This window comes from Salmo salar, chromosome ssa16, assembly GCF_905237065.1.
Source record: "Salmo salar chromosome ssa16, Ssal_v3.1, whole genome shotgun sequence".
Lineage (NCBI taxonomy): Eukaryota > Metazoa > Chordata > Actinopteri > Salmoniformes > Salmonidae > Salmo > Salmo salar.
In genome coordinates, this window is record NC_059457.1 from 10,891,934 (window position 1) to 10,913,360 (window position 21,427).

General features: G+C 44.0%; 1 long non-coding RNA gene across 2 annotated transcripts; it reads left to right on the forward strand.

Annotated features, from left to right (window-relative positions):
* Positions 1 to 12,519: 12,519 nt before the first annotated feature.
* LOC123727755 (uncharacterized) lies at positions 12,520 to 15,444 on the forward strand. 2 transcript variants are annotated; one of them, XR_006759634.1, is made up of 6 exons: positions 12,520 to 12,709; positions 13,784 to 13,882; positions 13,980 to 14,067; positions 14,287 to 14,407; positions 14,490 to 14,553; positions 15,085 to 15,444. It is a non-coding gene; the product is annotated as an uncharacterized lncRNA (long non-coding RNA). The 2 variants fall into 2 exon arrangements; XR_006759633.1 differs by lacking the exon at positions 13,784 to 13,882 and having other exon boundaries at positions 12,547 to 12,709.
* The last annotated feature ends 5,983 nt before the right edge of the window (positions 15,445 to 21,427 follow it).

The following is a 21,427-nucleotide window of genomic DNA, read 5'->3' on the forward strand; positions in this document are numbered from 1 at the left end:
TCCTTTAGTTCAGGTGCTCGTAAGATGTATAAGGCTCAAGTAGATTTGTTGGAGAATGAAATTAGAGATCTGGAAAATGAACATAGTGTAACATTTGACGACTCAATTCTACAAAAATTGGACTCAAAGCGATTGGAATATAACACCCTGACGACCCATAAAGCGGAAAATGCTCTTAGGAGAACAAAACAAAACCACTACGAACATGGAGATAAAGCAGGAAAGTTGCTTGCTTGGCAGATAAGACGAGATGATGCTAGTAGAGTTATTAGCTCTATTAAGCTACCCAATAACACAGTTGTTCACAGTCCTGAGGAAATTAATCTAGTCTTCAGGGAGTTTTATGAAACATTGTACAAGTCTGAAGGGGATGCCCCTGCCACAATGCATTAGTTTTTGAACAAACTCAATTTACAAACTTTAACTGATGAGGATAGAGAGCACTTGGAGAAAGAGATTACATCAGAGGAAATTAGGGAATCCATTTTCAACACTGCTGGGGGAAAGTCACCAGGGTTAGACAGATTCCCTATTGAATTCTATCGATCCTTTTTACCCAAACTATTTGAGCCTCTTTGCAGTATAGAGACAGAAAAGCTCCCAGACACACTTGAACAGGCACTGATCACAGTTTTGTTAAAACCTGGGAAAGATCCTAGGCTTTGTGGGTCATATAGACCAATATCTCTATTGAACACTTCATATAAGATTCTTGCGAAACTCATAGCTCTTAGACTGGATAAGGTTCTACTGGACTTGGTTGATATGGACCAAACAGGCTTTGTAAGAAATCGCTCATCTGCTGATAATATCAGAAGATTATTTAATATTATGCATTATGTAGAGAATGACCAAGAATCTGTAGTGGCGGCTCCATTAGATGCGGAAAAAGCTTTTGACCGCATTGAATGGAACTACCTGTTTGAAGTTTTACAGAGGATGAATATTGGACCTAGGTATGTAGGTCTGATTAGATTACTGTACAAATGACCGGTAGCTCAGATCCTGACTAATGGAAACATTTCCTCACAGTTCTCCCTATCACGTGGCACAAGACAGGGTTGTCCCGCTAGTCCGCTCCTTTTGTCTTTGGCTATAGAGCCACTGGCAGAAGCTTTTAGATGTCATCCATCCATCCATGGTGTTCATATAGGTGGGCATGAACATCTGGTCTCGCAATATGCCGATGACATTTTCTTTACCTCACCAAAACAGAAATTTCACTCCGAACATTAGTTGACATCCTGAAAGAATATGGGACCTTTTCAGGATATAAAATAAACCTATCGAAGAGTATAATTATGCCTTTTAACAGGGCAGCTATGCAGAACCCAATCTTAGACCAACCGTTTTCTTGGAAACCACAGAAAATGACATATCTTGGATTGCAAATTCCTTCTGAAATTATTAAGACATATCAACTGAACTATACTCCACTTCTCAAAAAGGTTGGGGAAAAATTGGAAAAATGACGGGATTTACCAATTTCTCTTATCGGGCGGGTCAATTTTATAAAGATGAATATATTACCAAAATTCTTGTACCTTTTTCAAACCTTGGCCTTTCCTATTCCCAAAGTTTTTTTCAAACAACTTCATAGGAAGATTTCTTCATTTCTGTGGAAAGGGAAACCCCCCAGAGTGAAACTCACAACTTTATGCAAACCATACTCAGAAGGAGGACTCTACCTGACTTCCAGTTGTATTACTGGGCATCTCAGTTAAAGGCTGTGTGGGTATGGCAAGATACAACAACAAGTTCACCCTCTTGGAGGCAGATAGAGGAAGAGTGTCTGACCCCGGCTACATTGGCATCTATACCTTATATTAGCCTACCTAAAGCTTTGCTAGCTCTCATAAACAACCCTTTCATTAAAAACACTTTATTAAATATATGGATTGAAGTCTGTAAACAAACAGAAGGGCTTAGATCTATATATGAACAAACCACTTTCTATAATAACCCCATCTTACCCAAAGCCCTGAGAGATGGTATTACATTTTCTTGGTTCAACAAAGGAATTAAAACATTTGGTAATCTCTATAGAGAAGGTGAACTACTGTCCTTTCAACAACTGGCATCTCATTTTCAGTAACCTCAAAGTCTTTTCTTCAAGTACCTACAGGTTAGGCATTATATTGCCACTCAGCAGGGAGGTAGGATTCAGCCCATGAGTAAACCTAAAACTGATAAATTGTGGCTGGAGAGGAAAGGGGTAAAAGGTTTCATTTCCTACATGTACTTTAGGCTTCAAGCTCTGTTGAGGAATGATGAACCTCTGAAAGCTTGCATGAAGTGGTATGATGACCTTGGTCTCATTTTTGAGGATGAGAAATGGGGAAAGCTCTTTTTAGATGCTCAGCGTCTTTCATTTAACACAAGGCACAAGTTGATGCAATTCAATATTTTACATAGGGTCTACTTTACACCAGAGAGACTACTCTAAATATTCAACATTTTGCCCAAGGTGTAAAACGGGAGTGGGCTGTCACGACTTCCACCAAAGTCGGTTCCTCTCCTTGTTCGGGTGGCGTTCGGCGGTCGGCATCACCGGTGTTCTAGCCATCGTCGATCCACTTTTCATTTTCCATTTGTTTTGTCTTGTTTTCCTACACACCTGGTTCTCATTTCCCTCATTAAGTGTTGTGTATTTAACCCTCTGTTCCCCCCATGTCTTTGTGTGGAATTGTTTGTTGTAAGTGCTTGTGCACATGTTTACTGGTGTGCATCGGGTTCTGTACCCAAGTTGGTTATTTCTTTATGCCGTTGGTTTTCAAATTAAACTGCTTACCTAGTTCTGCTCTTCAGTGCCACCAGTTACGCACCCCTTACAGAATTCCACACCTCACCATGGAGTCAGTAGGAGCAGGTACCCCAGTTATAGGAGTCGAGGAGCGCGTCAGAGAACACGCGGCGATTCTACAACATCTCGGCGTCGTGATGGACGGCGTCGTCCAGCCCATGGACCACTGGGAGAGACAGGGAGTCCCTCCAGTGCCTCCACCAGCACAACAGGGGTTCCCACTACTCGTCCCTCCTGTACCCGGTCCCAGTGGGATGCGTCTCGCCCTTCCCGGGGAGTATGATGGGACGGCGGCACGGTGCAAGGGTTTCCTGCTACAGCTGGACCTATACCTGGGCACCGTTTACCCGGCTCCCTCGGGAAGGGAGAGGGTGTCCGCCCTGTGCCTCTCAGGGAGAGCTCTGGAGTGGGCTAATGCCGTGTGGGGAGATGCGGCGTTGGACGACTTCACGGAGTTCACCCGCCCGAGGGTAGAGCGGCGGGTGAACGTCTTTTCCACCTGAGGCAGGGGATGAGGAGCGCCCAGGAGTTTGCCCTGGAATTTCGGACCTTGGCCGCAGGAGCGGGATGGAACGACAGGGCCTTTATCGACCACTACCGTTGCAGCCTGTGCGAGGAAGTCCGTCGGGAGTTGGCCTGCAGGGATACCACCCTCACCTTCGACCAGCTGGTGGACCTGTCCATTCGGTTGGATAACCTGCTGGTCACCCGCGGACGTCCAGAGAGGACTCAGTCGATTCCCTCGCTCAGGGAGGCCGGAGGGGCTTTCACGTGTACCATCTGTAGCCGCAGAGGTCACACTGCTGGTCGGTGCCGGGTTGGTTCCTCTAGGGGTCGAGGCAGCAGGCAGGGCACTCTGGCGTCACCCCAGGTGAGCATGCACCACTCTCATCCAGAGCCCTCTGTTGTACACCTGTTTGTGTATGTTTACTTTCCTGAGTTTTACCCGCATTCCCAGCATAAAGCGCTCATAGATTCATGCGCGGCTAGGAATTTTATCGACAGAGCATTCGCCCATAGGTTAGGGATCCCTATTGTTCCAGTGGTTAGGCCTTTCCCAGTTCACGCTCTGGACAGTCGACCATTAGGGTCCAGGTTAATTAGGGAAGCTACCATCCCCCTTGGTATGGTGACGCAGGGGGTCACGAGGAGAGAATCAGTCTCTTCCTCATTGACTCTCCTGCGTTTCCCGTGGTACTAGGCCTTCCCTGGTTAGCTCGTCATGACCCCACCATTTCATGGCAACAGAGGGCTCTCACGGGGTGGTTGCGAGAGTGCTCAGGGAGGTGTTTAGGGGTTTCCGTTGGTGCTACTACGGTCCAGACCAGGTCTCCACTGTGCGCATTCCCACCGACTATGCCGATTTGGCTCTCGCCTTCTCCAAAAAGAAGGGGACTCAATTACCACCCCATCGACGGGGGGATTGTGCGATAAATCTCCTGGTAGACGCTGCACTTACCAGGAGTCACGTGTATCCCGTCACGGGTGGAGATGGCGGCTATGGAAACATATGTCTCCGAATCCCTGCGTCAGGGGTACATTCGGTCCTCCACTTCACCCGCCTCCTCGAGTTTCTTTTTTATGAGTACCTCGTCATGCCGTACGGGTTGATGAATGCTCCATCAGTCTTCCAAGCCTTTGTAGATGAGATTTTCAGGGACCTGCATGGGCAGGGTGTATATTGATGACATTCTGATATACTCCGCTACACCCGCCGAGCATGTGTCCCTGGTGCGCAATGTGCTTGGTAGACTGTTGGAGCATGACCTGTACATCAAGGCTGAGAAATGCCTTCAGCGGCGGTCTGCAGCCCAGAGCCTTCAGCGGCGGTCTGCAGCCCAGAGCCTTCAGCGGCGGTCTGCAGCCCAGAGCCTTTAGCGGCGGTCTGCAGCCCAGAGACATCAGCGGCGGCCTGCAGCATAGATCCTCCAGCGGCGGCTTGGAGGTCGGAACCTCCAGCAGTGGTCTACAGCACAGTGATTCCAGTAAGGATCAACAGTCCGATTCCTCCAATAATGATCCACAGGCCTATGTTACAGAAGCGGAGGGATCTGCGGGCGGAATGGAGGTTACGCCCTGAGCCAGAGACATCTCCGTTGCTGGAGGATCGGGAGAAGAGGAGGGTTCTGGGTGGAGCACATGAGCCACCATTGACTGTTGTCAACCTCCTTGCCCTCCCTTTGTGTTTGGGGTTGTTGTTGTTGGGTTTTTTGGTTTGGGTGCAGTCAGAGTCTGCACCTTTGGGGGGGTACTGTCACGTCCTGACCCTGGTATGAGGTAATTTATCCCTAGTAGATTGGTCAGGGTGTGACAGGGGGGGTGTTTTGTCTATGTGTTTTGGGTTTTCTGTTTTCTATGTGGGTTGTCTAGAGATTCATTCTATGTTGTCATTTTCTATGTTGTGGCCGGGTATGGTTTCCAATCAGAGGCAGCTGTCTATCGTTGTCTCTGATTGGAAGCGATACTTAGGCAGCCTGTTTTCCTTTGGGGTTTGTGGGTAGTTGTTTCCGTTTAGTCTAGAGTACCTGACGGGACTGTTGGTCGTTTTATTGTTTTGTTGTTGAAGTGTTTTCATTAAAAATCAAAGAATGAGCACTATACACGCTGCGCCTTGGTCTCCATTCAACGACCCCTGTGACAGGAAGTGTGACACTCCGCCAAGCAAGCAGATGTGGCTAAAATAACTATCTTTCTATATTCCATCTGAAAGAATAACATACAATTTACGTAATAAACCCTTTGAATTTACTGATGTCTGGGGGACTTTCAGCAGTTTCTAGAGACGTCACCTTAGCTGCCTCATTACTACTTTCTTCATTAATGTATTATTATTTGTTTTTGTGTTGAATAATTTATTTTCTAGCATGGAATGTGAAGGTCATTCTGTTTATTTTTTTGTTGTTAATCAGTGAAGCTAATACCGGCAGAGGGGAGGGAGGGGGGTGTTCCTGTGTTGGGGAGGGAAGGGTTTTGCACGATGTCCACCCATGTAGCATGGTGTTTTGTGTAGGTGGAAGGAATAACGGGGCATTATCTGTGTCATATTTTGATGATTGTTAAATTGTAAAAAAAAGAAATGCCAATAAATATATTGTTCAAAAAAAATGTAGTAGTTTTTCCACCACTGGTTATTTACGTTTTAGTCATTTAGCATACGGTCACACTGGTCACCCGTGGGAATCGCACCCACAACCCTGGCGACTAAACCACACTGTGCTTCATCAAATAGCAGAACCAAATCACGTGGTTTGAAGTTGAGATTACATTAAAAGTACATGGTGCAAGTGATCAATGCTGTTCGAGATTCTACATAGACTACAGCAATTGAATATCTCCACAGATCCGCCACAACCTACAGTATGCATGCTATCTTGAACATGCACGCTTTATATGATTAACGTTACATTTGAGTAAATGTATAGTTACAGAAACCTTAAAATGTGGCCATGGATCTGTTACTTATTTTAAGGTTGAATAAATGCTGTTACATTAGTTTGTAAGATAGGCTATATACTGTATTACAAAAGTAATATTGAATTGTGTTTAGTTGACAACGCAACCAAATATCAACATTTAAAGGATATATTTACTGCTTGGATAGTTCAATCTAAGACACTGGCTTAATTCCATTCTTTAACTTTTATTTTTGGTTGAGTTGCGTTTAGCGTTGACTCAAAACGAATGCACGACAAAAAAACACACACAACTACTACTATTATAATATAGAAGTAAAAATACCTGTAGCTATGTTCCTATTTGGACATAATCAAAAACATCGACACCACAGCGTTTCTCGTTCTAAGAGGATGCTATAATAAATAGATAATTGTGATTTTCAGATTTATTTGAGTACTGGGAATTTATTTGCCGTGCATATATGCTGATGAATTGAATATGAAACTAAAGTCGTGAATGTTTTTCAAAGGTGTCTGTGTGGCGTCAGCTGCAAACGTTCCACACAGATGTTCAATGAGCGATCGAGTTCTACGAAACTCACTAGGCCTACTCTCATTTTAATAAATTCAAAACCACTACTGTAATGAAAATAAAAGCCAATAAACTGAATAATTACTGTCAAACTATTATTTTTATTCAATTGTTGAATTAGGTCTATTGTCTTTAATTTTACATTTCATGTCTATTCAAGTGGTTTTGACAAACTTTTATAATGTGGACGGCTGCTATGTCATAATGTACATGATGTCATAATGAAGCATTAATTTGTTAAAATAAGACAATCCATAGACAGGTAATTGACGCTCTTCCTGAACTGAGGTAGGACCTATAATTTAATGATATAATCTCAAATACATTACTTTTATCTTATGAGAACTTTATTTGATAAATATCTGTCAGAAAACTGTTATGTTTTGTGATTTGTGACAAAAAAGTTTTTGTTTCAAACTAGGTCTTGTGGTCTTGTGTTTCTGTTTTCAATAATATATTGTTGAAACTGTATAGTCAAATCCTACGTGTGCAAATGATCTGGAAGTCCAAATTGAAGGTAGGCCTTAGTCTGTGAATCTTTCATTTTTATGAATTGATGAACATTTTGGCAGGAATTGGAATGTCCTTTGAAAGTGGAAAAACACTAGTTTATAATAACAACTTTGATCAAATTCTATTGAAATATGTCATTTATTCTATATTCTTATTCTCAAACATGCTTTTTGTTGTTGTTTGCTACTCCACCGTGACTCTCAGCCATGAAAGACAGAGGGAAGTCAAGCTCACCGTTGGCTAGGACACAAGAGACCAGTCAGAACAGTTCTGAGAACAGCCTGACAGACATCCTCAGTGTCCGGAGTGCCAGTGATATTGTCCTACAGCCAATGCCACCAGGGAGAAAGAATAGCCGATCCCACTTCCACAACATGGATGTAACAAACTAGAGGGCAGACATGGGAAGGCTTCCAATGGCCACTCCACCCGTCAGGCTCCCAATGCTCACTGTGACCTCTCTCACTGTCCAAAAAATCAAAAACACCCTCAAGGTGACTGGCATGCCTCGTCTACAGCTGGAGGGACAGATGGGTAGTAAGCGTCTGGGTCCGGTCAAAACCAAAACCGGAGGGAGCACATTGACCTCCAGCCACAAGCAGGAGCCAGAGGTAAAATCCAGCAGACCACAGACACCAGGAAGCATCCCTAGGAGGCCCAATGTATGCTCCACTGCAGCCAAGGCAGTAGCTCCTTTATCTGGGACTCCATGCAGCCAGTCTGAGGTCAGGATCCAGGCCCATCCTCTCCAGCGGTCTAACATCCAGGACCAAAGGCCCCACTCTCCTCCTGCTCAAGCCAGACGGTCTCTGTTCGACGGCAGCCTCTTGCAGTCGCCATGTTCTCCTGTGGATGTCCTCCAGCCGGAGGTCCAGGCCAGCAGAAGCCTGGCTCGACCCAAGACAGGGATAGCTAGGATAACAAGACATACTGATGGCAGCACTCTGAGGTTCCCTAACCAGACCTTAGAGCTTATAAACTCTATGGGTAGGAGGGAGATCACAAATTCTTTCGCTGTGCTGCCAACCATTGCAGTGTCAGCCTCACCTGCCCAGATGGCTATCCCATTGCCTACCCCAATAGTCAGCCAAATGCCTGACCTTCTGGTGCCTACTCCATCTGCTTCACCGATTCCGTCCAGCCGAGTGCCTGCCCCACCTGCATCCCCAGTGCCAGCCCGGCCTGCCAACACCAGATCACGTAGGCAGGTGTCGGAGAGGATCCAGCGCTTACAGATCCAGTCTGCTATGAAGGACCAGCAGCTACCAGAACAACTGGGTGACAAACAAATCATATTACCCTCTGAGCCCCTGTCCTTCAGTAGCACTGAGAGGATGTTCCTCTGTGGTCCACCTTTAGTCTGCCACCCAGCTAACGTAGGTGGAGATGATGGCTGTCACCCCCTGCCCAGACCTACGCCCAGCCACACAGGTCGCACCGACCACTCCGCTTTACTGACCAGTAGGAGAGCCGTGCAGGCGGGCGAGAAGTGCCACTTTAAAATCCTCTTGACCCCATTGGCAGAACAGCCTCCTATCAAGCGGTGGTACATGCCCGCCTCCCGTGCCAAGGCCGAGCGGGAATGGGAGAATAGCCAACGAGGGCGCAGGAAGAGAGCGAAGCCCATTCACTGGGACGTTAACTTTAAGTCTGGGCCTTTCTTCCCAGTGTGTGTCGCTCCATCACTGCCCTCGATCCTGGAGGTGGATGAAAAGGAGGAGGATGAAGAGATGCTCCAGTACTGGATGTCCTTGGAGACCACAGTCAAGATTGACTTCAGCCATGATATAATCACCATGGGCAAGCCATTTTCAAGCTTTGTGTTGAAGACACGTGCCCCTATCCACTTTCACAGGATTATGCTTCCGCGCCCGTCTACAAGAGAAAGCACACCCACCTCTCCCCTCTTCACCCCTCCCACTACCCCCCTGCTGTCCCGTGGGTCGTCTCTTTCTGAAGAGATGGAGCAAAGCCAGTTGTAGAGGGGTCTCACAAACACACACACACACACACACACACACACACACGCACACACGCACAACTTCATTTTTTATTTACCTTTATTTAAATAGGCAAGTTAGTTAAGAACAAATTCTTATTTACAATGACGGCCTACCCCCTGCGCCGGCCCTATGGGACCAGTGCCTTAGACCGCTGCGCCAATCGGGAGCCCTATTGACACCTCATGGCCTCCCAAGGACCAGAGAGGATCAGCCAGCATCATCCCAGCATCTGCCCTGCCTGTCATCCTAGTACCTCCACTGCCCTTTCAACCCTGCAAGGCAGTAACTGTATCGTTTTTCTTTTGATCTGAAGCCTGACACTGTTCAACACGTCATGTCTCATCCTCCATCTTTTGAATAAAGCTTCCCCTGCATGATTTTATTCTAACATTATCCATGTTTTTTTTGCAACCCTCAAAAACAAATGTAGATCCCCATGTAACGACACGTGATATTCCACAAGGGGGGCACTAAAGGTCTGTAACTAAAGGAGGTTGAACACTTTGTACCTTGAACACCATCTGAACTTACACACAGCCTCAACTATTTAAATGACAGAAAATGTCATATCTGCTCTCACACAGTACATTAATAGATGACGATCCCTTGGGTTTTTCACAGTCCATCATAATAAACACTTTCTGGCAACTTATGTATTGTTGTCTAAGGTTCATTCCGAAACACATTTTCTCCACCAAAGCCCAAAGCTTACTAGCATTATAAAGATATCACTCAAGTTTAAGAGGTGTTACCACATTTTTGTAGAGATTTATTGGGGCCAGTGCAAAGATCTTACATTGCACTGTAAGATCAGTCATGCATCGTACCCAGTTTCTCTCTAGAAACATGCATGAGAAAGCTGTGACTAAGCAGAGAAGTATGTCTGTATCAGTTGTTCTAGAACTGGTTCAAGAAAGAAGAGCGAGAGAGAGAGAGCAAAGCACAGAAGGATGTTGGGTTACATATGAACACTTTCCATCATACTCTCAGGAAGGTTAGGTTAGTTAGGCTACATGTGATCGTGCGTCACCATAACTGAAACACGGCCTTCTTTCTTTCACGGTTTCACGTCATGGTGTAAGTATTTGCATAAACTGGGAAACATTTGCATACATTTCAATTTCCCTGGCCGGCAGTGAAGGGGTTAATCAGCTGTGTGCTCTCAGTTTATGCTCACTAGCAGAATCTGTCTGCCACAGCTGCTGTGCTAAAGCTAATCTTCTATCACAGAGCGCTGGCAAACAGAGGTGTTTCCAGAAGCCAATAACACAGAGCAGGTTAGAGAAGCTTCCAACCTAACCACGTACGCACGTACGCACATACGCACGTACACACACACACACACACACACACACACACACACACACACACACACACACACACACACACACACACACACACACACACACACACACACACACACACACACATCTAGGAGCAGTTGACCTCCACAGAATGTGAACATTAGCCACTAATATCTGACATCAGTATAGTTTATAAAAGTGTATCTGTCTGTCTGTGTCTTTCAGATTCTGTTTAGACTACATCAAAGATAGAGAAGCTGTGCAGCCACACCATGTTCAATCATGTTACCTAATTAGCTAGCTAGCTAGCTGACAATCTGGTTGACCTGTAGCATATAAACATTTGTTTGCACATAAATGTAAAAAATGATTGATCAAATTCCCCCTGCCACTATTTGACTGGGTTAATAACTTAATATTAATTTAATATGGACCCATTGTCTTAGACTTGAAATCTTGGACCGAGATTCAAACACAGGGACTCTTATTTCAGCCATAGGGACTTGTGACTCGACTCGACTCAAACATTGGTGACTTTGACTCAACTCAGACTTAGCCATAGGGTCTTGTGAATTGACACAGACTTATGCTTTAGTGACTCGACTACAACACTGCTGCCATTACATGGCTACTACTACTGCTACAACTAACAATTCTAGCAAGGGGTACCCCAGCTTGGATACACTTTTCTGCTGCTCCCTCAAAAGCATTAAGCAGACATTTTGATTATACCTCCCAACTCATAACTCCCTGTTGGGGTGAGTCTATCTACAAATAAACGCAGCAAGAGGATTACAACAGCTAACACAGGAAGCTGAAATCATGTTCCTTATGTTCCCTCAGTTCTACCCCATTTTGAAAAGGTGCTTTTCATCCATGACCAGGCCATGTTTTGGCCATTTTGCTGCACTAGGCAAGACAATTGCAGACATTCTCCAATCCGGCAAAGAAATAGGCCTATAGTCTACAGTGTCGGCCTATAATGTCATTTTATAACTAGGCCTACCATAAGATAGCCTACCATTTGTAAAACATGCAGTTGTGTTGGCTTTATTAACCGAGTCCTGGTTCCTGACAAAAGCTTATAGTGACTTGTCCTTTAAGATATGAACATCAGTTACACATCAGCTACCCAAGTTTATTATGAGTTTTCTTGAGGATTTTTGCAAAGAGACCAATGCTGATGTAAAGGCCTAAGTCTTCACAGCAGTACAAACCTGAAATCACTTATTATCAGTACATTTTATTCCACCTTGTGAAACCAGGGGTCTAGTGGAGGGTAAATGCGAATAAGATTTTTTTTTAAAGGCCTGTTATGAGAGAGAAAGAGAGATGGTGAGAGTAGTTGAGTGCCTATAGCAAGAGATGGCTGTTAATATCACTAGGCTGTTTGGTCTGTGTGCAGGTAGTGAACCTGATTGCTGAGGGGTTAGGTTGCTAGTTAGAATCTTAACCTGCCATAAGCTACTTTTGTGTCAGCAAGTCTACAGACCATTCAAGTAGCTGCACTTAACACCTCACTGATACTGATTGTGTAAGCTACAAACCCAAACTGTCTAAGGAAATGTAGGTGACAGTAATAATATTGCACACATATTCAGAAATCTGGGCTGATGGAATCATTGTCTACTCTCCATAATTTCTGCTGGAGATCCAGCCCCTCCCCCACTGCAGAGTGCACAAAGTACCAAACTATCAAAAATGTCACAGGTCAACACAGTTCCCATCTCCCCCATGCTGCAGTGATAAGTCTCTCCCCAGGGTTGCCATGTTTACTATGTTGTCTTTTAATTGAGGTACTTTTAAAACTTTTCTGCAGGTGAAAAGTTTTGGTCGCTGGGTGCAAGTTTTTAAAACTACTTCTATATTACACCGTTACCAACATGGTATTTTAAAAAAGCCATTAATTTCCCTGTAATCTTCTGAAATTGTGATGGGTTTCAGGCTTTGAAGGCGGGTTTTTCCTGGATTTACAAGACATTTGAAATTGACCTGGCAAGCCTGTCTCTGTCTGAGCATGATCACAACAAAAGTAGCTGTGCAGCACGTTTTTTAATGAAGAGGAGGATGGTTGTAGACGTTCACATTCCTGCAAGAAGGTAAGCTATTAACTAAACTGTTAACCAATATTTTAACTAAAATTGTATTTGGTGTATTGGCAAGCAAGCATGTTCCCGTTGTCTTTATTTGTAATGAAAGTTAGCTCATGTATGTATTTCGGTGGAATCCAACATGCATTGACAATGTCCGAAAGCCACATTGTGTCAGATATACTGCGTCATGAGAATGAAATTGGTAGGCTTAACCAAACAATTCATTAATGTGCAATTGTTACTTTGCATGTTTTTACCTTCTACTTATTTACTGCTTGCTAATGATTAGCGTGCTAGCTAGCGGTTAGCGTGCTAGCTAGCGGTTAGCGTGCTCGCTAGCGGTTAGCGTGCTAGCTAGCGGTTATCGTGCTCGCTAGCGGTTAGCGTGCTAGCTAGCGGTTAGCGTGCTAGCCAGCGGTTAGCGTGCTAGTTTAGCATAATTGGTAAACATGTCTTTGATTCAGAATACATGATTGTGGTTAACCCAATGTTACATGCATTGGAAAATAATATTGCTAGTGTAACTTGAATTGGTTTACAAGTTAGCTAGAAAAGCCAGTTCCTTTTCATCTGTTTTGTCAAGTCATAAGCATGCATGTGTGCTGAAATATTTAAATAAATCCCCCCATTTAAATTAAGTTTTGGCAGTTTTTTTATCGCCCTTTCTTACCCAAAGAGAAATAAGTTTCTAGTTATTTTGGCTTTGCACTAAAAGAGTGTAACACCACAACAGGAATAAGGATTGTGGAAAGTGTAACATTTGGTAGGGCTGTGCCAATTCACATGCCTTGCTTTAGCCATATCACTCATACTGTTTCTCGTTTAGTCCATCCATAAAAGCAGATCAGCTTTAGTTGCATCCAGGAACTTGCATAATGTGCTTATGTTATGCTTATACTTGCTGCTTTACCTAGAAAGTCGTCTTAAAAAAGGAAATTGTAATAGATGTTTGTAGGACCTCTATCAGTCAATGATAAGTCATTGGTGTCCCCCAGCCCATTCCCTTGGTTGTGTGCCGAGCAATCTTGTCATTCTTTAAGTCTCAACCATTCTTTTTTAAACTTGTCTTCCTTTACAAAGGCACTGCAGAGGCTCAGAAGACACATGGAAACTCTAAAAGAAACATAATTCAACTTGTAGGCCAGATTTGAGAAGGAAATAATAAATCCCGAAGCTCAGGTTTATCAGTTGTTTAGAATGAGGATACTGGGGATGGTTGAATCATATTCAATTGCCTAATTTGCACATGACTAATTTCATTTTATTGTATCCTTAGATGTCAGACACCGAGGCTGCCAGTACCTCTGGGTCGATAGTCCATGTGTTGGATGATGCACTGCCGTTGATCAGAACAAGTTAGTAACGTAAGTTAGTGTCATTCAACACCAGCACATACTGTAAGTTCTTGTGAATCAGCTTTGTAAATCAAAGACAGGCAAGTCTGCACTTCCATCCCATATTCATTGTATTATAAGAAAATGTAAAGTAGAGGAGCACAGAGCCATAACTAATCAAAATGTGCCAGTGTCCAAATACTATGTTATCTGTCTAGTTATCCAAGATACTTTTTTTCTGTAATACAGTTGACCAAAGCTATGCTTGGATACAAGACTGATGACTCAATAACCAATATTGACAACAGTGAAGATGGTTGTGTCCCAGGGCCATCAGAGGAAGGCAATTTCTATGAAGAAAATCTGACCGGTATGCCTATACCTTACATACACATGGACCTATTCTTAATTACAATGTCCTTTTAGACATGTTTTCCACTGATGTTTTCTAGGAGAGATGTCAGCGATTCGGGCCAATGACCAAGGGAAAGCTGGGACAAAAGAGAGGCTCACACAGTAAGCATGTTTCCTGCTGCCTTCAGTCAGTGCATTTTCACTCTGTAGTGTCAATTTATGGCCGTACTGTGCTGGTCCAGATCAATACTGTCTTTATCAGTTAGTGTATTTCCAACCATGCCAGCACAGAACGGTTCAGTTTGGATTGGAAACAAGTCAAGATGTTAGATCTGGAACTAGTGTGTCAGGATAGATGATAACACAGAAGGATTACCACGCTTTACATTGTTTTTCTTGAGGGAGGGAACTTGATTTAATAGGTATTGCTTTTATTAGAAGGTTTACATTGCAAACAGATTGTTGGGCTTAGATTCCATACAGATTGAGTCTGCCTTGATGTCAGCATTGCACATTCTCCTCTCACATCCTTATCTATGTAGTTATTTAGTTGGGATTGTTAGTTTAATCTCAACACACCCTCTGCAGAAACAGCTGTAACCTTGTAGAGTTAATACAGAGAGATGTTCAAGTACTGTATTGTAGTCAACCTTTATTTAATGTAGTCGTTCATAATGCCATCTCTTTCCAAAGGTGCCAAAGGAACAAAAAGGTATTGGTCGACAATAGAGGTGGATGCAGTTGATTCCTTGATGAATTTTATCCGAATGGGAAAAACACCTGGAAAACAAGACTGTGAGAATTGCATTGCTGCTTCTCCCAAGCGCTAGTAAACAGGGACTGGAGAGCAGTTAAGTTCTATGTACACAACAGAATAGTTGCAGATCAGAGAAAATAAGTGTATGAGATGCTTCTGGCTATCTTGGTGTACTTCTGAGGATTTAATGGGACTTACTTGACTTAAACTCATCAACAGATGACGAATGTCCTCTATCTCACTGTTTCGATCGTCAAAAGGAGTGGATCAAAACGCAGCGTGTTGAGTGCTCATATTTATTACACTTAAAAAAGAATCAAAAACGAAAGCAAACAGTTCCGTCAGGCAACAGACAACTAAACGGAAAACCACTACCCACAAAAACCCAGGTGGGAAAAGGATGCCTAAGTATGGCTCTCAATCAAAGACAACGATAGACAGCTGCCTCTTATTAGGAACCATACCGGGCCAAAACATAGAAATAAAACACATAGAATGCCCACCCCATATCACACCCTGACCTAACCAAACAGAGAGAAATGGCTCTCTCAGGTCAGGGCGTGACACTCACTGTCCGGGGGAAGTTTTTCCAGGTGGGTGGTTCACTTTTGGAGTGACTAAGGTCTCAAGAATACAAAGCCTGCTGACTTTGAATGTTACAGAAAGAAAAGAAAAAAAAATCTAAACTATTAATCTGTTACTTGTATATATTGAATCCATTACTGAAATGTTTGTTCCAGTTTAAATACTTTACAGAAGAACTACACTACAGCCGTTGAGTTGCCATCCGTGTTGCATCATTGTGGCATTCTACATGAATATTTTCAGTCTTAAAATAGAATGAATGCGTTAAATATGGAGAATTTAAACTTGTTAATTATTTTACGCTTCCATTAGGTACAACGTAGGCAGTTGGATAGCTTTTATAGATTTCATAGGAGCAGGGGCGGAAATCCCGGGGGGACGGGGGGACACGACCCCCCCATCCTGGGAAAAATATGATTTGTCCCCCCCAATATATCACTGAAACATAACTATGTAATTTAAATAATATTAATAATACGCAATGAAAGCAATTGTGCTAATTATAGACACTTAATAGCACGTTTTTAAGTTTCAAAAGATTGCAACCCCCCGCCCTTTGCCTCACAATGGTTTGATCCACTGCCAGTTCCTTAGCTTGCTACGTAACTGCCGTGAGGTTCATCCAGTCAATCGCGCACACACACACTAGCTGAATATGCAGAGCTAGCGCAAATATTAACTATTAAGCTAGCTAGTACCTATTCCATTTATGTGGCGTCGTCAAAGATGGAATCAGCATGCAGATGATGTAAGTTAGTGCTTCAAAGTCCCTGTGATAAGGTTAGCGATAAACTGAAGTCCAAACTGAACAGAACTACACTCTCATCTACCATTGTCTTAAATATATTTAATGGTCTCGTTGCAAAAGCTAAATTGTCGCAAGGGAACTTTTATTTATTTAATTTCACCTTTATTTAACCCGGGTAGCAAAGATTATAGCAAACACCACTGAAACTGAATTGGTGCTCGCTAGCTTTGCAAATTCAGCTATTGTTGGAAGCCAGCCAATATGAAACAAACTATTAAAATTACAAAAGGTTGCAGCATATGTTGTGTAAATGGTGAACTCATACAGCTGTCAACTCTTGTCATTTTAATCCGTTTCACATTTGCTAGCTACCTTTTAGATCGAAGCCCATATAGAATGATTGAAGATGATAGAAGCCCATCTCCTACTGTAAATAACCTACACACTGTGTGTGTAGCCAGCCAGGTAGAAAAATGGCAGAAAAATAAAAGATGGACATCAGAGTATTTTTCAATACACCAAAACGCATAGTAAGAACCCTAGTAGCCTAATATCTCAAAGACTAGTTGATAAAATGTTCATAAGAAAGAAATGAAATTCTAATGGAAATGTTTCACAATGATGTCATTAGGCAGAGCAGGCAACAGATGGCACACAGACAGCAGAGTTGGGGACAGCTATGCAGGGACAGACTGGCAGAGACAGGGAGTCTCAGGTAAGTTTGTTGAGTCTTTGTTTGGCAACATTATGAAAGGTTCTCAATTTTTTGACTTGTAAAATAGGAACATAATTGGAAAATGCCATGGATACCCCCACTCTCAACTTAAACTGGTGACTGAACTAAGATTTGTTAAAGGCAATGGTATTGCTGTTGTGATTAGTTGTGTAGTTTTGGGTACCGGTAGTTAGGAGTACGGCAAACACCTTATTTCTTTGGTTCCTCAATATACATTTACCATATTACAATGTAGGCTATGTGTTACAGCACTACTTTTGGTGTCCCCCTCAGGAATTGCTCTTGAGAAAATTTCATGTAATTGTCCCCTCCAAAGTGGATATCAGATTTTCGCCCCTGCATAGGAGGCATTCTCTCCATGGCTGATGGCAAGGCATTGCAATGCGTTGAGTGTCTGCTGCCAACATACAGACTCAATCTCTCGCCACTTTAATAATTCGATGTATTAAATGTATCACTAGTCACTTAAACAATGCCGCTTTATGTTTACATACCCTACATTACTCATCTCATATGTATATACTGTACTCTATGCCATCTACTGCATCTTGCCTATGCTGTTCGGCCTTATATTTATACGTATATATTGTTAATTATTCCTTTAAACTTGTGTGTGTATAAGGTAGTTGTCGTGAAATTGTTAGATTACTTGTTAAATATTACTGCACGGTCGGAACTAGAAGCTTACAAGCATTTCGCTACACTCGCATAAACATCTGCTAACCATGTGTATGTGACCAATACGATTTGATTTGCAATGTACGGTTTCAAGTAGTTGGTAAAATTACAAGTGAACTTTTTTCAAGGAGTCAGAAACTTTACGTGATTTCCTCATAATAGATTTTTTTCTAACTCATGAGTGTAATTTCTGTGCTTCTATGATGTCTGAAAGCATGGTCCTCAAAAGGTATGTATTTGTGAGGAGTCCTAAATTGGTTACAAATACAAGACTGTGTGTGCGTGCGTGCGGTTAGGTTTGAAGCTTCTCTAACCTGCTCTGTGTTGTTGTCCTCTGGAAACACCTCTGGTTGTCAGCGCTCTCTGTGATAGAAGATTGGCCTTAGCGCAGCAGCTGTGGCAGACAGATTCTGCTAGTGAGCGTAAACTGAGAGCACACAACTGATTAACCCCTTCACTGCCAGCCAGGGAAATTGAAATGTATTCAAATATTTCCCAGTTTATGTAAATTCTTGCACCATGACGTGAAACCGTGAAAGAAAGAAGGCCGTGTTTCAGTTATGGTGACGCACGATCACATGTAGTCTAACTAACCTAACCTTCCTGAGAGTATGATGGAAAGTGTTCATATGTAACCCAACATCCTTCTGTGCTTTGCTCTCTCTCTCTCGCTCTTCTTTCTTGAACCAGTTCTAGAACAACTGATACAGACATACTTCTCTGCTTAGTCATACCTTTCTCATGCATGTTTCTAGAGAGAAACTGGGTACGATGCATGACTGATCTTACAGTGCAATGTAAGATCTTTGCACTGGCCACAATAAATCTCTACAAAAATGTGGTAACACCTCTTAAACTTGAGTGATATCTTTATAATGCTAGTAAGCTTTGGGCTTTGGTGGAGAAAATTTGTTTCGGAATGAACCTTAGACAACAATACATAAGTTGCCAAAAAGTATTTGTTATGATGGACTGTGAAAAACCCAAGGGATAATCATCTATTAGTGTACTGTGTGAGAGCAGATATGACATTTTCTGTCATTTAAATAGTTGAGGCTGTGTGTACGTTCAGATGGTGTTCAGAATGTGAAGAATTATGGCACTAAGGTGTGAGTCAGATGTGCCTCCTTCGGATTAATACAAATTTGAATCGGACCTTCACTTCTATTAGTCCGGTCAGCACTTACCTCTTCTCCTGGGGCAACAAATCAACAAATCCAATGAAGAAATAAACATTCTACTAAAATTGTATACTTCATAGCTCACAAGAAACCAACAACACACACCACTGATCATTTTCAACTGCAATAAAACTTTATAGAAACAGAATTCTTTGGAACATGCTGATGATAAATTAACATTTGCCTAACTAGAATAACAAGTGGATTAATATTAATCTCTAGTTGATACTGATGGACATATTCTATCATCACACCAGCGTACTAGATACTCTGGATACTCCCAAGGGGTTGAAGCAGTCCATCTTCAGGAAGAGAACACTCTTCGAGAAGCTACACACCCCAGGGATGAAAGTACTTTGACAGCTTGTGGCTCCTGTTGGGTCTCATAGGAAAAGTCTGTTCCAACAGTACTTCCGACAGTAGCTGCTGCTGCTCATGCACAACAGCCTGGATCGGTGGGCGCTGGATCATTTCTGTCACCTGCCCTTTGTGGTTTGGGGTTGAAAGGGCAGTGCAGATGCTGGGATGATGCTGGCTGATCCTCTCTGGTCCATGGGAGGCCATGAGGTCTCAATAGGGCTCCAGATTGGCACAGCGGTCTAAGGCACTGGTCCCATAGGGCGGCGCACAATTGGCCCAGTGTCGCTAGGGTTTGGGCGGGGTAGGCTGTCTTTGTCAATTAGAATTTGTTCTTAACTAACTTGCCTATTTAAATAAAGGTAAAAAATGTTTAAAAAAATGAAGATGTGTGTGTGTGCGACCCCTACAACTGGCTTTGCTTCATCTCTTCAGAAAGAGACTCTTCATCCTCCTCCAAGATTGAGGGCAGTGATGGAGCGACACACACTGGGAAGAAAGGCCCAGACTTAAAGTTAACGTCCCAGTGAATGGGCTTCGCTCTCTTCCTGCGCCCTCGTTGGCTATTCTTCCATTCCCGCTCGGCCTTGGCACGGGAGGCGGGCATGTGCCACCGCTCGATAGGAGGCTGTTCTGCCAGTGGGGTCAAGAGGATTTCAAAGGGGCACTTCTCGCCCGCCTGCACGGCTCTCCTACTAGTCAGTAAAGCGGAGTGGTCGGTGCGACCTGTGTGGCTGGGCGTAGGTCTGGGCAGGGGGTGACAGCCATCATCTCCACCTACGTTAGCTGGGTGGCAGACTAAAGGTGGACCACAGAGGAACATCCTCTCAGTGCTACTGAAGTACAGGGGCTCAGAGGGTAATATGCTTTGTTTGTCACCCAGTTGTTCTGGTAGCTGCTGGTCCAGCATAGCAGACCGGATCTGTAAGAGCTGGATCCTCTTCGACACACGCCGTGATCTGGCGTTGGCAGGCCGGGCTGGCACTGGGGAGGCAGGTGGGGCAGGCACTCGGCTGGAAGGAACCGGAGAAGCAGATGGAGTAGGCACCAGAAGGTCAGGCACATGGCTGACCATTGGGGTAGGCAATGGGATGGCCATCTGGGCAGGTGAGGCTGACACTGCAATGGTTGGCAGCACAGGGAAAGAATTTGTGATCTCCCTCCTACCCATAGAGTTTATAAGCTCTAAGGTCTGGTTAGGGAACCTCAGAGTGCTGCCATCAGTATGTCTTGTTATCCTAGCTATCCCGGTCTTGGGTCGAGCCAGGCTTCTGCTGGCCTGGACCTCCGGCTGGAGGACATCCACAGGAGAACATGGCGGCTGCAAGAGGCTGCCGTCGGACAGAGACCGTCTGGCCTGAGCAGGAGGAGAGCGGGGCCTTTGGTCCTGGATGTTAGACCTCTGGAGAGGATTGGCCTGGATCCTGACCTCAGACTGGCTGCATGGAGTCCCAGATAAAGGAGCTACTGCCTTGGCTGCAGTGGAACATACATTGGGCCTCCTAGGGATGCTTCCTGGTGTCTGTGGTCTGCTGGATTTAACCTCTGGCTCCTGCTTGTGGCTGGAGGTCAATGTGCTCCCTCCAGTTTTGGTTTTGACCGGACCCAGACGCTTCCTACCCATCTGTCCCTCCAGCTGCAGACGAGGCATGCGAGGCACTTTGAGGGAGTTTTTGATCCTTTGGACAGTGAGAGAGGTCACAGTGAGCATTGGGAGGCTGATGGGTGGAGTGGCCATTGGAAGCCTTCCCATGTCAGCCCTCTCTTTAGTCACATCCATGTTGTGGAAGTGGGATCGGCTATTCTTTCTCCCTGGTGGCATTGGCTGTAGGACAATATCACTGGCACTCCGGACACTGAGGATGTCTGTCAGGCTGTTCTCAGAACTGTTCTGACTGGTCTCTTGTGTCTTAGTCCTGGACATCACTCTGTCTTTCATGGCTGTGAGAGTCACAGTGGAGGAGCAAACAACAACAAAAAGCATGTTTGAGAAT